Genomic DNA, 13,849 nt, shown 5'->3' with positions numbered 1-13,849 from the left:
GGAGGTGTCCTGTTCCTTCCCTAGTTTCTAGGCCCAGTTACTGTTCCCCTTCCCTCCTGTGTTCAATGTGGTAGTTTCCCCCCACACTGATCGTGACACATATATTCTCTCATGGCCAGTCTTTCAGGTCCAGAAAGGTTATACATAGGGTTGAGTGTACCGAACTTTAGGATTTTTGGACCCCGAACCTGAACTTTTCAGTAAAAGTTTGGGTTTGGTGTTTGGCGATTTAATGGCGCTTTTTGAAATTCAGCCAATCAACAAGCGTTTAACTTGTGTGCCCTTAGAAGCCATCACAGCCATGCCTACTAATGGCATGGCTGTGATTGGCCAGTGCGGTATGTAACCAAGCCTCTATATAAGCTGGAGTCATGTAGCACTGCACGTCACTCTGCTCTGATTAGTGTAGGGATAGGATGCTGCTGCTGTGAGGGAGAGAATAGGAACGAATCTTTAATCTGAAGTGCTTGTTACTCAGCGATTTAACTAGATTTAGTTTTGTGGGTGCAGTGCACAATCTTTATACCCTGCCCTGAGCCCAGTGACACAGATTTTTTGGGTTTAAAAAAGCACCAATTTTTGGCAATACCCTACATCTGGGGCCTACGCAGCATTTGTCAGTGTGAGATCTAAGCTTAAAATACTGCAATAATTTTCTGGGTTTTTAAAAACACCCTTTTCGGGAAAAATACTAAATTTTACAGCCCTTGCTGCATCTGTCAGTGTGAAATACAAGCGTTAGATACTTCTGTTATATTTTGTTATTAAAAAAACACCCATTTTGGGCAAAATACTGAATTTGCGACATTTCCTGCATCTGTCATTGTTAAATACAAGCTTGAAATGCAACAAGAATTATCTGGGTATTAAAAAGCACCCTTTTTGGGCAAAATACTAAATTTTACAGCCCTTGCTGCATCTGTCAGTGTGAAATACAAGCATTAGATACTGCTGTTATACACTCACCTAAAGAATTATTAGGAACACCTGTTCTATTTCTCATTAATGCGATTATTTAGTCAACCAATCACATGGAAGTTGCTTCAATGCATGTAGGGTTGTGGTCCTGGTCAAGACAATCTCCTGAACTCCAAACTGAATGTCAGAATGGGAAAGAAAGGTGATTTAAGCTATTTTGAGCGTGGCATGGTTGTTGGTGCCAGACGGGCCGGTCTGAGTATTTCACAATCTGCTCAGTTACTGGGATTTTCACGCACAACCATTTCTAGGGTTTACAAAGAATGGTGTGAAAGGGGAAAAACATCCAGTATGCTGCAGTCCTGTGGGCGAAAATGCCTTGTTGATGCTAGAGGTCAGAGGAGAATGGGCCAACTGATTCAAGCTGATAGAAGCAACGTTGACTGAAATAACCACTCATTACAACCGAGGTATGCAGCAAAGCATTTGTGAAGCCACAACACGCACAACCTTGAAGCGGATGGGCTACAACAGCAGAAGACCCCACCGGGTACCACTCATCTCCACTACAAATAGGAAAAAGAGGCTACAATTTGCACAAGCTCACCAAAATTGGACTGTTGAAGACTGGAAAAATGTTGCCTGGTCTGAGGAGTCTCGATTTCTGTTGAGACATTCAAATGGTGTCCGAATTTGGCGTAAACAGAATGAGAACATGTATCCATCATGCCTTGTTGCCACTGTGCAGGCTGGTGGTGGTAGTGTAATGATGTGGGAGATGTTTTCTGGGCACACTTTAGGCCCCTTAGTGCCAATTGGCCATCGTTTAAATGCCACGGGCTACCTGGGCATTGTTTCTGACCATGTCCATCCCTTCATGACCACCATGTACCCATCCTCTGATGGCTACTTCCAGCAGGATAATGCACCATGTCACAAAGCTTGAATCATTTCAAAATGGTTTCTTGAACATGACAATGAGTTCACTGTACTAAAATGGCCCCCACAGTCACCAGATCTCAACCCAATAGAGCATCTTTGGGATGTGGTGGAACGGGAGCTTCGTGCCCTGGATGTGCATCCCTCAAATCTCCATCAACTGCAAGATGCTATCCTATCAATATGGGCCAACAGTTCTAAAGAATGCTATCAGCACCTTGTTGAATCAATGCCACGTAGAATTAAGGCAGTTCTGAAGGCAAAAAGGGGTCCAACACCGTATTAGTATGGTGTTCCTAATAATTCTTTAGGTGAGTGTATTTTGTTATTAAAAAAAACACCCATTTTGGGCAAAAAACTAAATTTGCGGCATTTGCTGCATCTGTCATTGTTAAATACAAGAAATATGGCAATAATTTTCTGGGTTTAAAAAAGCACAAATTTATGGAAATACCCTACATCTCGGGCCTACGCAGCATTTTTCAGGGTGAAATTTAAGCTTAAAATACTGCAATAATTTTCTCTGTTTTAAAAAGCATCCTTTTTGGGCAAAATACTAAATTTGCAGCCTTTGCAGCATCTGTCAGTGTGAAATACGTGTGTTACATACTGCTGTTATCTTCTGTTATTAAAAAAACACCTATTTTGGGCAAAATACTAAATTTGCAGCCTTTGCTGCATTTGTCAGTGTGAAATACATACGTTAGATACTGCTATTATCTTCTGTTATTAAAAACACACCCATTTTGGACAAAATACTAAATTAGCAGCCTTTGCTGCATCTGTCATTGTGAAATACACGCGTTAGATACTGCTGTTATATTCTGTTAATAAAAAAACACCCATTTTGGGCAATATCCAAAATTTGCGGAGAATGAGGAGAGCATTGAATAAGGGACATTGCCCGTGATGCTGCTGGTGGAGCTCCTGTTGCAGGGATAGGACGTGGCCAATCTGTACCAGCTACATGCACAAGTGAAACACCTTCCTCGGGTGCGAGTAGGCGACAGAACCTTCAGCGTTATTTGGTCGGGCATAATGCGGCTCTACGAATGGTGAGGCCAGAACAAGTACAGGCGATAGTAGATTGGGTTGCTGACAGTGCCTCCAGTTCCTTCACATTGTCTTCCATCCAGTCTCCTGCTGAAAGATCAGAGTTAGCACCTGCAGCCGATGTCCATCAGTCTTTCACCTCACCCCCTTGCAAATCAGCCAAGCAGTCTGAGCCCCAAGTCATGCAGCAGTCTCTTCTGCTTTTTGATGACTCTGCTAGCAGGATTTCCAAGGGCCATCCACATAGCCCTGCCCAGAAGTGGAAGATATTGAGCGCACCGATGTACATGGGAGGACCACTGCAGCTCGGATGATGGCGAAACACAGGTGCCAACTGCTGTGGCTTTCTGCAGTGTGCAGACCAACAAGGAGGGCAGGGGTGAAGACTGGCTGGAAGATGATGTGGAGGACGATGAGGTCCTCGACCACACATGAATTCAAGGTCATGTGAGTGACCTGTGTAGTTCGAAGGAAGAGGCAGTGGTCGCACAGAGCCACCAGCACAGCAGAAGAGGGAGCAGGGTGCAAATGCAGAGCGGCAGTTCCCTAGACAGTACGCCTGCTACTGCACAACGCTGCAAGGGACCGAGCACACCAAAGCCAGCTCCAATGCCAGCATTTCAAAATGACTGGCCTTTGAAATGCTCTCATTCCGTCTCGTGGAAACAGAGAGTTTTAAAAGCCTGTCCCACAGTACGTCGTCCGCAGCCGCCACTACTTTTCCAGGCGAGCCATCCCTTCCCTGTACAACAAAGTGGGGGACAAAATCAGGTGTGCACTGCGCAATGGCATCTGTGGCAAGGTCCACCTAACTAAGGATATATGGACCAGTAAGCATGATCTGGGACATTATATCTCCCTAACAGCACACTGGGTATATGCAGTGGCGGCTGGGACTGAGGCGGATAGCAGTTTGGCGCATGTCCTTCCACCACCGAGGATTGTAGGGCGCTTCAGTTTTCCTCCTGTTGCTTCCTCCTCCTACTCCGCTTCCTCATCCTCAACCTGCCCCTCATCCAGTCAGTATAACACCTTCACCACCGACTTCAGCACAGCCAGGGGTAAACAACAGCAGGTAGTTTTAAAACTTATCTGTTTGGGGGGACAAGCCCCACACAGCGCAGGAGCTGTGGACAGGCATGAAACAACAGACTGATGAGTGGTTGGTGACAGTAAGCCTCAAGCCCAGCCTGGGGGTGTGCAATAATGGGCAAAATCTCGTAGCCTCTCTGGGACTAGTCAGTTTGTCGCACATCCCTTGCCTGGCGCATTTGCTGAATTTGGTGGTGCAAAGATTCCTTAAAAATGACCTCGATATGTCAGAAATGCTGCAGAAAGTTTGGGCCATCTGTGCGCGCTTTCAGCATTCTCACCCTGCTGCTTGCCTGTCAGCGCTGCAACGTAACTTCAGTCTTCCCACTCACCGCCTCATGTGCGACGTGCCCACCTTGCACATGCTGGCCAGACTGTGCGAGCAGCAGCAGGCGATAGTGGAGTTTCAGCTGCAGCACGCACGGGTAAATCCCTCTTCGGAACCGCACCACTTCACCACCAATGACTGGGCCTCCATGCGAGACCTATGTTCCTTGTTGCGCTGTTTCAAGTACTCCACCATGGCCAGTGCCGATAACGCCATTCTCAGGGTTACTATCCCACTTCTATGCCTCCTTGAAAAAAAACGCTTCTGGCGATGATGGAAGAGGATGTGTCACAGGAGGAGGAGGCGGAAGAAGGATCATTTCATAGGGTTTCCAGCCAGTCATTCACAAGTGGCTCCGAGGGTGGGTTCCTACACCCACAAACGCCAGGTGCACAATTGTCCAGCCAGGGCACAGTTCTGGAGGATGACGAGGTGAAGGTTAAAGTGGAGGAGGAACCGTGTTCACAGTAGGGTGGCACCCAAACCAGCTCATGGCCATCACTGGTGCGTGGCTGGAGGGATACAGAGGACACAGACAATACACCTCTCACAGAGGACAGCTTGTCGTTGCCTCTGGGCAGCCTGGCACACATGAGCGATTACATGCTGCAGTGTCTCCGCAATGACCGCCGAGTTGCCCACATTCTAACTTTTGTTGATTACTAGGTGGCCACGCTGCTGGATCCCCGTTACAAGGACAATGTACCATCCTTAATTCCGTCACTGTAGCGTGATCGTAAGATGCGCGAGTACAAGCTCATGCTGGTAGATGCGCTGCTGGTGGTATTCCCACCTGACAGTGGGGGCACAGTGGAAGCACAAGGCGAAGGCAGAGGAGTAGGAAGAGGTCGCCAAAGCAGCTGGGGCACCACCAGCCCCTCAGAAGGCAGGGTTAGCATGGCCGAAATGTGGAAAAGCTTTGTCAGCACGCCACAACAACCAGCACCACCAGCTGATATGGAACGTCTTAGTAGGAGGCAGCATTTCAGCAACATGCTGGAGCAGTATGTGTGCACATGCCTACACGTACTGAATGACGGGTCTGCCCCTTTCAACTTCTGGGTCACCAAATTGGGCACATAGCCTGAGCTTGCCCTTTATGCCTTGGAGGTGCTGGCCTGCGCTGCAGCCAGTGTATTATCTGAACATGTGTTTAGCATTGCAGGGGGTGTCATCACAGACAAGCGCAGCCGCCTGTCCACAGCCAATGTGGACAAGCTCACGTTCATTAAAATGAACCAGGCATGGATCCCACAGGACTTGTCTGTACCTTGTGCAGAATAGACATGCATACCGGTCTTACCCAGCCATTGTTATACTATAGGAAGTAAAAGGTATACTACAGGATGTAGGAAATATTTTTGATATTCCCCACACTTAAAAATAATTAAAACCAAAAACCAGTGTTGGCTACCTCGTCCATCTCCACCGCCGCTTCCACCTACACTGCTACGTCCACCGCCTCCTCAACCTCCTAATGCATATGGACCTCCACCTCATACATCAAGATTATTTTTTTTAATTTGTACGTATTTTATTTTATTTTATGTCATTTCACTACTTTGTCTTTTACATTTTCGAGTGAAATTCAAAATTTTTGGGCTGTGATATTCCCCTGCTCTACCTAGTAGACAGGTTAATAAATTTCACCAATTTTTCTGTTACATTTTCGGATGACATTCACCAATTGTTGGCTGTGATATACCCCTGCTCTACCTAGTTTACAGATTAATAAATTTCACTAATTTTTCTGTTACAGAGTTGGGTTACATTCACCAATTTTTGGCTTTGATATGCCCCTGCTCTACCTAGAAGACAGGTTAATACATTTCACAAATTTTTCTGTTACATAGTTGGGTGACATTCACCAATTTTTAGCTGTGATATACCTCTGCTCTACCTAGTAGACAGGTTAATACATTTCACAAGTTTTTCTTTTATGTAGTTGGGTGACATTCACCATTTTTTGGCTGTGATATATCCCTGCTTTACCTAGTGAACAGGTTAATAAAATTCACAAATGTTTCTGTTACATAGTTGGGTGACATTCACCAATTTTTGGCTGTCATATACCCCTGCTCTACCTAGTAGACAGGTTAATAAATTTCTCAATTTTTTCTGTTACATTCTTCGGTGATATTTTACCATTTTTGCCGTGAATAAACCCCTGCTCTGCATAGGTGACAGGGACCGAAATTTTTAAAAATCATCTGTTCCATTGGTGGGTGACATTAACCCATTTCTGGCGATGAAAAACCCCTGCTCTGCATAGGTGACAGGGACTTAAATTTCTAAAATTCATCTTTAATTTTCCCTTTCATTCGATCCTTCTGCTTTAATAACTTGCCCCACATTTCCTCTCGATCACATTGTAGCCATTGACCTTCTTTGGATGTGGTCTCCCTTTCTCATGCTCCCTCTCCGGCGTGGAACCCTGATTCGCCGCTAACCATGATCAACATGGTAGGCAAGAAAAGAACATCGAAAGTTGATAGAGATCGTGGACGTCACGGGGACATGCAATCAGGCAGAAGTTATCTAGAGTTAGCAAAGCAGCAGCAGGGCCTCTCCTGTCTAACGTTTCCAAATCCAAAATACCCCAGTTCTATAATTTTTAAATAATCATTCCAATAACAGGGCATCTTAAGAGTCCTGTATTGTTATTTATCTTCACTGTGTCACTACCAGAGCTTTGAGACATTCTCAAAGCTCTGTGTCTCCACCCCTGTGATGATGTCACTTAGGGTTGGAGGTTTTCTCACTGTTCTGTTTCTCCGCCCCTGTGATGAGGTCTTACTCTCAGCTGTCTCTCCTGCGTTTGATTTCTCTGCCTTTAAATCACCCCTCCTCCTATTGCAGGGCGTGGATTATATTTCTCCTTTCAGTTGTAGCTCTGCCTTGAGTATCTTCACTCCTTTAGCTACTAGTTCTCTGGACCTGTGTTCTGCTGCTGCAAGCACTCCGGATATTGCCAGCGGTCCTTGGATCCGTCTTCTCTACGGCTGCAGCTCCATCAGCTAAGTGTGCAGACTTTGTTATGTACCTGGTGATTTCCTGACTGGATCTGAGGTGGCCCCGGTTCCCTCCTTATTCTGTGCAGGGCATCGGAGGCCGTGCCCCTTCCACTATTGTAGGGGTTACAGGGCTCATCAGTCTAAGGTACGCGGGCATGCCTCGTTCCACCATTTGGATCCGGGCATGTGCTTTAGCAGCATAGGGAGAGTGTTGAGGGTCTGACAGGGGTCACCCTTTCTCTTCCCTAGTTTGGGTCCGGTCAGTAGCTCTTTTTACTGTGTATACTCTTGTTACCCTTAAACAGCCGTGACATTATAATCCACCAAAACCGTCCTTGTTGACATGGATCCGCTTTCTGACCTGGTTGACCGCATGCAGGGTCTTTCTTTGGAAGTAGCGGATCTCCGTCAATCTCTGACTCAGCTACAAGCATTGGGCTCTGCTCCGGCTCATGGAGTCTGTTGCGAGCCAAAGGTCTCACTTCCGGAAACGTTCTCCGGGGGCAGTGAGAATTTTGTTCGCTTCAGAGAGGCATGTAAACTCCATTTTTGTTTGTGTCCCCACTCCTCTGGTAATGAGGAACAGAGGGTGAGGATTGTCATCTCCCTGCTCAGAGGTAATGCTCAGACTTGGGCTTTTTCGCTGCCATCAGGGGATCCTTCCCTGCGATCCGTGGAGAGGTTTTTTGTGGCCCTGGGGCAGATATATGATGACCCGGATCGTGTTGCTCTGGCAGAATCGAACTTACGTGTTCTATGCCAGAACAAACTGTCTGCGGAGCTTTATTGTTCTGAATTTCGGAGATGGGCAGCTGATTCAGGCTGGAATGATGCTGCACTCCGAAGTCAGTTCTGTCATGGTCTCTCAGAGGGTTTGAAAGATGCCTTTGCTTTCCATGAGAGACCAACATCCTTAGAGTCTGCCATGTCATTGGCGGTACGCCTTGACAGGCGTCTAAGGGAAAGAAACAAGACCTCTCCGTCCAGCCATTGTCAGTCTAGGGGCAATGGTGCGGACTCATTCAGTATGCAGGGGTCTCATCCTGTCTCGCTCCCCTCTGAGGAGGAGCCCATGCAGCTAGGCCGACTTGCCCCTGATAAAAGAGGATTTAGTCCTCAGAATATGGTGTGTTTTTGTTGTGGGGGCATAGGTCATTTGGCAAATGTTTGTCCGTCTAGGAGATTCCTGAACTGTACTAAGAGCGATAATAAGAGAAAAACCTCAAGAGGTGGATCATCAAGTTCTGCTTCATCTGCTACTTTGGGCAAAGTTGATGTGGGAATTGATGCTTTTCCTCTGACCTGCAGTTCCCGTTTTCTCCTGTCTGCCAGGGTGGCGCTAGAGAGCAAGGTCATTCCTTGTGAGATTTTTGTCGATAGTGGAGCGGCCGTCAATCTTATTGACACTCAATTTGTAGCTTTGCATGGGTTTCAGGTTTGTACATTAGAAAAGGATATACCTGTTTTTGCTATTGACTCTGCCCCACTCTCGCAGAGATCTCTGAAAGGCATTGTTCACAATATCCGGCTAGCTGTAGGTGACACTCATGTGGAGGAGATATCTTGTTTTGTCCTTAACGGATTGCCTTCTCCTCTAGTTTTGGGGCTACCCTGGCTCACTAGACATAACCCCACTATTGATTGGCAAGGAAGGCAAATAAATGAGTGGAGTGACTTTTGTAGAGAGAATTGTCTCACAGCCACTCTTGCTGAGGTGTCTACTAAAACTCTGCCATCATTTCTCTCTGATTTCTCGGATGTGTTTTCCGAGAGCGGTGTTCAGGAGCTACCTCCTCACCGGGTGTTTGACTGTCCCATTAACCTCATTCCCGGCGCCAAGCTGCCAAAGGCACGCCTCTACAATCTCTCACAACCGGAGAGACTCGCAATGCGAACCTATATCTCTGAGAGTCTCGAGAAGGGGCATATTCGTCCCTCAAAGTCGCCTGTTGCCGCGGGTTTTTTTTTTGTTAAAAAAAAAGATGGCTCTCTGAGACCTTGCTTAGATTTTAGGGAGCTGAACCGTATCACGATTCGCGATCCCTATCCCCTTCCTCTGATCCCGGACCTCTTCAACCAAATTGTTGGGGCCAAGGTGTTTTCCAAATTGGATCTGAGAGGCGCGTACAACCTGGTCAGGGTCAGAGAGGGGGATGAATGGAAAACGGCCTTTAATACCCCTAACGGGCATTTCGAGAATCTCGTTATGCCTTTCGGCCTGATGAATGCTCCGGCCGTCTTTCAGCATTTTGTTAATAGTATTTTCTATCATTTAATGGGGAAATTTGTATTGGTGTATCTTGATGATATTTTGATTTTTTCCCCTGATGTTCAGACTCATCAGGATCATCTTTTTCAGGTCCTGCAGATACTGCGGGAAAATAAACTGTATGCCAAGCTGGAGAAATGTCTTTTTATGGTATCAGAGATTCAATTTCTGGGTTTTCTCCTCTCTGCTTCTGGTTTTCGCATGGATCCGGAGAAGGTCCGTGCTGTGCTGGAGTGGGAGCTTCCTGAAAATCAGAAGGCATTGATGCGCTTTCTGGGTTTTGCTAACTACTACAGAAAGTTCATTTTGAATTATTCCTCTATTGTCAAACCCCTTACTGACATGACAAAAAAGGGGACGGATTTTTCCTCTTGGTCGGAGGAGGCGCTTGCAGCCTTTTCTAAGATTAAAGAGAGTTTTGCGTCTGCTCCCATCTTGCTGCATCCCGATGTTTCCTTACCTTTTATTGTTGAGGTGGATGCTTCCGAGGTGGGTGTGGGTGCAGTTTTGTCCCAGGGCCCCTCTCCTGCCAAATGGCGACCTTGTGCCTTTTTCTCTAGAAAACTCTCCCCGGCAGAGAGAAACTATGATGTGGGAGATAGGGAGTTGTTGGCCATCAAGTTGGCTTTCGAGGAATGGCGCCATTGGTTGGAGGGGGCCAGGCACCCTATCACCGTTTTTACCGACCATAAGAATCTGGCGTACCTGGAGTCGGCCAGGCGTATGAATCCGAGACAGGCCAGATGGTCTCTGTTCTTCTCCAGATTTAATTTTGTTGTTACTTTCCGCCCTGGGATCAAGAATGTGAAGGCTGATGCTCTCTCTCGCTGTTTTCCGGGAGGAGGAAACTCCGAGGACCCGGGTCCCATTTTGGCGGAGGGGGTAGTTGTTTCTGCTCTATATTCCGATTTGGAGGCCGAGGTCCAGGCTGCCCAGTCTGAGGCACCTGCCCGTTGTCCCTCCGGGAAGTTGTTCGTGCCTCCTGAGCTACGTCACAAACTCTTTAAGGAACATCATGATACAGTTCTTGCTGGTCACCCCGGGAGTAGAGCCACGGTAGATCTCATTGCTCGGAGATTTTGGTGGCCGGCTCTTCGTAAGTCTGTGGAGGGTTCTGTGGCGGCTTGTGAGACGTGCGCTCGCGCTAAGGTCCCTCGTTCACGACCTTCAGGTTCCCTTCTCCCGTTACCCATACCTTCCCGTCCTTGGACACACCTGTCCATGGACTTTATCACGGATCTTCCTCGTTCCTCGGGGAAGTCGGTGATCCTGGTGGTCGTGGACCGTTTTAGCAAGATGGCTCATTTCGTTCCTTTCCCTGGTTTACCCAATGCTAAAACGTTGGCGCAAGCTTTTGTCGATCATATTGTTAAATTGCACGGCATTCCCTCTGAGATTGTTTCCGATAGAGGCACGCAGTTTGTGTCCAGGTTCTGGAAGGCTTTCTGTTCTCGCCTGGGGGTTCGGCTGTCCTTCTCTTCTGCTTTTCACCCGCAGTCGAATGGTCAGACTGAGCGCCTCAATCAGAATCTGGAGACATATTTGCGCTGTTTTGTGGCAGAGAACCAGGAGGATTGGTGTTCATTTCTCCCTCTTGCTGAGTTTGCTTTGAACAACCGTCGTCAGGAATCTTCTGATAAGTCACCATTTTTTGGTGCATATGGGTTCCATCCGCAGTTTGGGACATTCTCGGGAGGGGCTCTTTCTGGTTTACCTGAGGAGGAGAGATTTTCCTCGTCTTTGTCTACCATTTGGCAAAAGATTCAGAGTAATCTCAGAAAGATGAGTGAGAAGTATAAGCGTGTGGCTGATAAGAGACGTGTGCCTGGTCCGGACCTGAATGTGGGTGATCTGGTGTGGTTGTCTACAAGAAATATTAAACTGAAGGTTCCCTCCTGGAAATTGGGCCCCAAGTTTATTGGGCCTTATAAAATTTTGTCAGTCATCAATCCTGTTGCCTTCCGCCTTGATCTTCCACGGGTTTGGAAGATACATAATGTTTTTCACAGATCTCTCTTAAAACCATATGTCCAGCCCACGGTACCCTCCTCTTTGCCTCCTCCTCCGATTTTGGTTGATGGCAATCTGGAGTTTGAGGTTTCCAGAATTGTGGACTCTCGCATTGTCCGCGGTTCTCTTCAGTACCTCGTTCATTGGAAGGGTTATGGTCCTGAGGAGAGGATGTGGGTTCCGATGTCGGACATTAAAGCCACTCGCCTTATCAGGGCATTTCATAGGGCTCATCCTGGGAAGGTGGGTCCTGGGTGTCCGGAGTCCACCCGTAGAAGGGGGGGTACTGTCACTACCAGAGCTTTGAGACATTCTCAAAGCTCTGTGTCTCCACCCCTGTGATGATGTCACTTAGGGTTGGAGGTTTTCTCACTGTTCTGTTTCTCCGCCCCTGTGATGAGGTCTTACTCTCAGCTGTCTCTCCTGCGTTTGATTTCTCTGCCTTTAAATCACCCCTCCTCCTATTGCAGGGCGTGGATTATATTTCTCCTTTCAGTTGTAGCTCTGCCTTGAGTATCTTCACTCCTTTAGCTACTAGTTCTCTGGACCTGTGTTCTGCTGCTGCAAGCACTCCGGATATTGCCAGCGGTCCTTGGATCCGTCTTCTCTACGGCTGCAGCTCCATCAGCTAAGTGTGCAGACTTTGTTATGTACCTGGTGATTTCCTGACTGGATCTGAGGTGGCCCCGGTTCCCTCCTTATTCTGTGCAGGGCATCGGAGGCCGTGCCCCTTCCACTATTGTAGGGGTTACAGGGCTCATCAGTCTAAGGTACGCGGGCATGCCTCGTTCCACCATTTGGATCCGGGCATGTGCTTTAGCAGCATAGGGAGAGTGTTGAGGGTCTGACAGGGGTCACCCTTTCTCTTCCCTAGTTTGGGTCCGGTCAGTAGCTCTTTTTACTGTGTATACTCTTGTTACCCTTAAACAGCCGTGACACACTGCCTCCCCGAGTCGGGAGTGGGTAATTGCAGCGCGCCCCCTCCTTTACTTGGAAGCTTCGGCTTCAATAATTTGTCCCACATTTCAGCTTGATCACATAGCAGCCATTGACCTCCCCTGGATGTGGTCTCCCTTTCTCACGCTCCCTCTCCGGCGTGGAACCCTGATTCGCCGCTAACCATGATTAACATGGTAAGCGCAGAAAAGAACATCGAAAGTTGATAGAGCAGATATCCAATTGGATCGTGGACATCACGGGGACGTGCGACATGGTGGAGCCTACACGTACTGACTGATGGGTCTGCCCCCTTCAACTTCTGGGTCTCCAAATTGGGCATATGACCTGAGCTTGCCCTTTACGCCTTGGAGGTGCTGCCCTGCTCTGCAGCCAGTGTATTGTCTGAACGTGTGTTTAGCACGACTGGAGGGGGGGCATATCACAGGTTATATTTCCCAATGTTTTGGGGTGTACCCTAATTTAAAAAAATTCAAATAAATTTAAAACCAAAAAGCAGTGTAGGCTACCTCCTCCTCCTCCACCGCAGCTTCCACCTACACTGCCACATCCACTGCCTTCTCAACCTCCTACTCCAAATAAACCTTGTCCTCATAGATCCAAACTATTATTTTTTATTTTTACGTATTTTATGTTATTTTAAGTCATTTCCCTGTCCACATTTGTTTGCAGAGCACTTACCATGCTCTTAACCACATTTTGCTGCCATTTTCAGCACTCTAGCCCTTTCCATTACTTTTTTACAGCCTTTTTAGTGCTCATCTTCTGTCACACACTGTCGGGGGGGACGTCCATATGTCTCAGTACATCCATGACAGTAAGTCTCTAAATTCATAGAAGTACCCCCTTCGAGTGTGGATCCAAGTGAATTCATTGTGATTGCTTTGCATATTCCTCCTCCATTCTCTTCTACAGTTCTTAAAAATCTACTGGCAAAGATACAAGACTCTCTCCACCTACCGTGCTTAATTATAGGCGACTTCAATATGTATATTGATTCTGTTTTAGATAAATTCAGGGGAGTCCCCGCGGGCGCTGGTCGCTCTATCACTACTTTTGGCCTACTCCTACAGGAGCTGGTGATAATGGATCTCTGGGGCATAAGACACCCCAATAAGCAAAGTTACTCATGCCAATCTAGAACGTATAGCTCCTTATCTCGTATTGATTTAGCCCTGGGATCAGAACAGCTTCTGCTTTGGGTCTCCGGCATACGATACTGTACTGGTACCCTTTCTGTTCACTCCCCACTTTTAGTTACCCTGCAAA

Source organism: Bufo gargarizans, chromosome 1 (genome assembly GCF_014858855.1).
Source record: "Bufo gargarizans isolate SCDJY-AF-19 chromosome 1, ASM1485885v1, whole genome shotgun sequence".
Lineage (NCBI taxonomy): Eukaryota > Metazoa > Chordata > Amphibia > Anura > Bufonidae > Bufo > Bufo gargarizans.
This window is presented reverse-complemented; position numbering follows the sequence as displayed.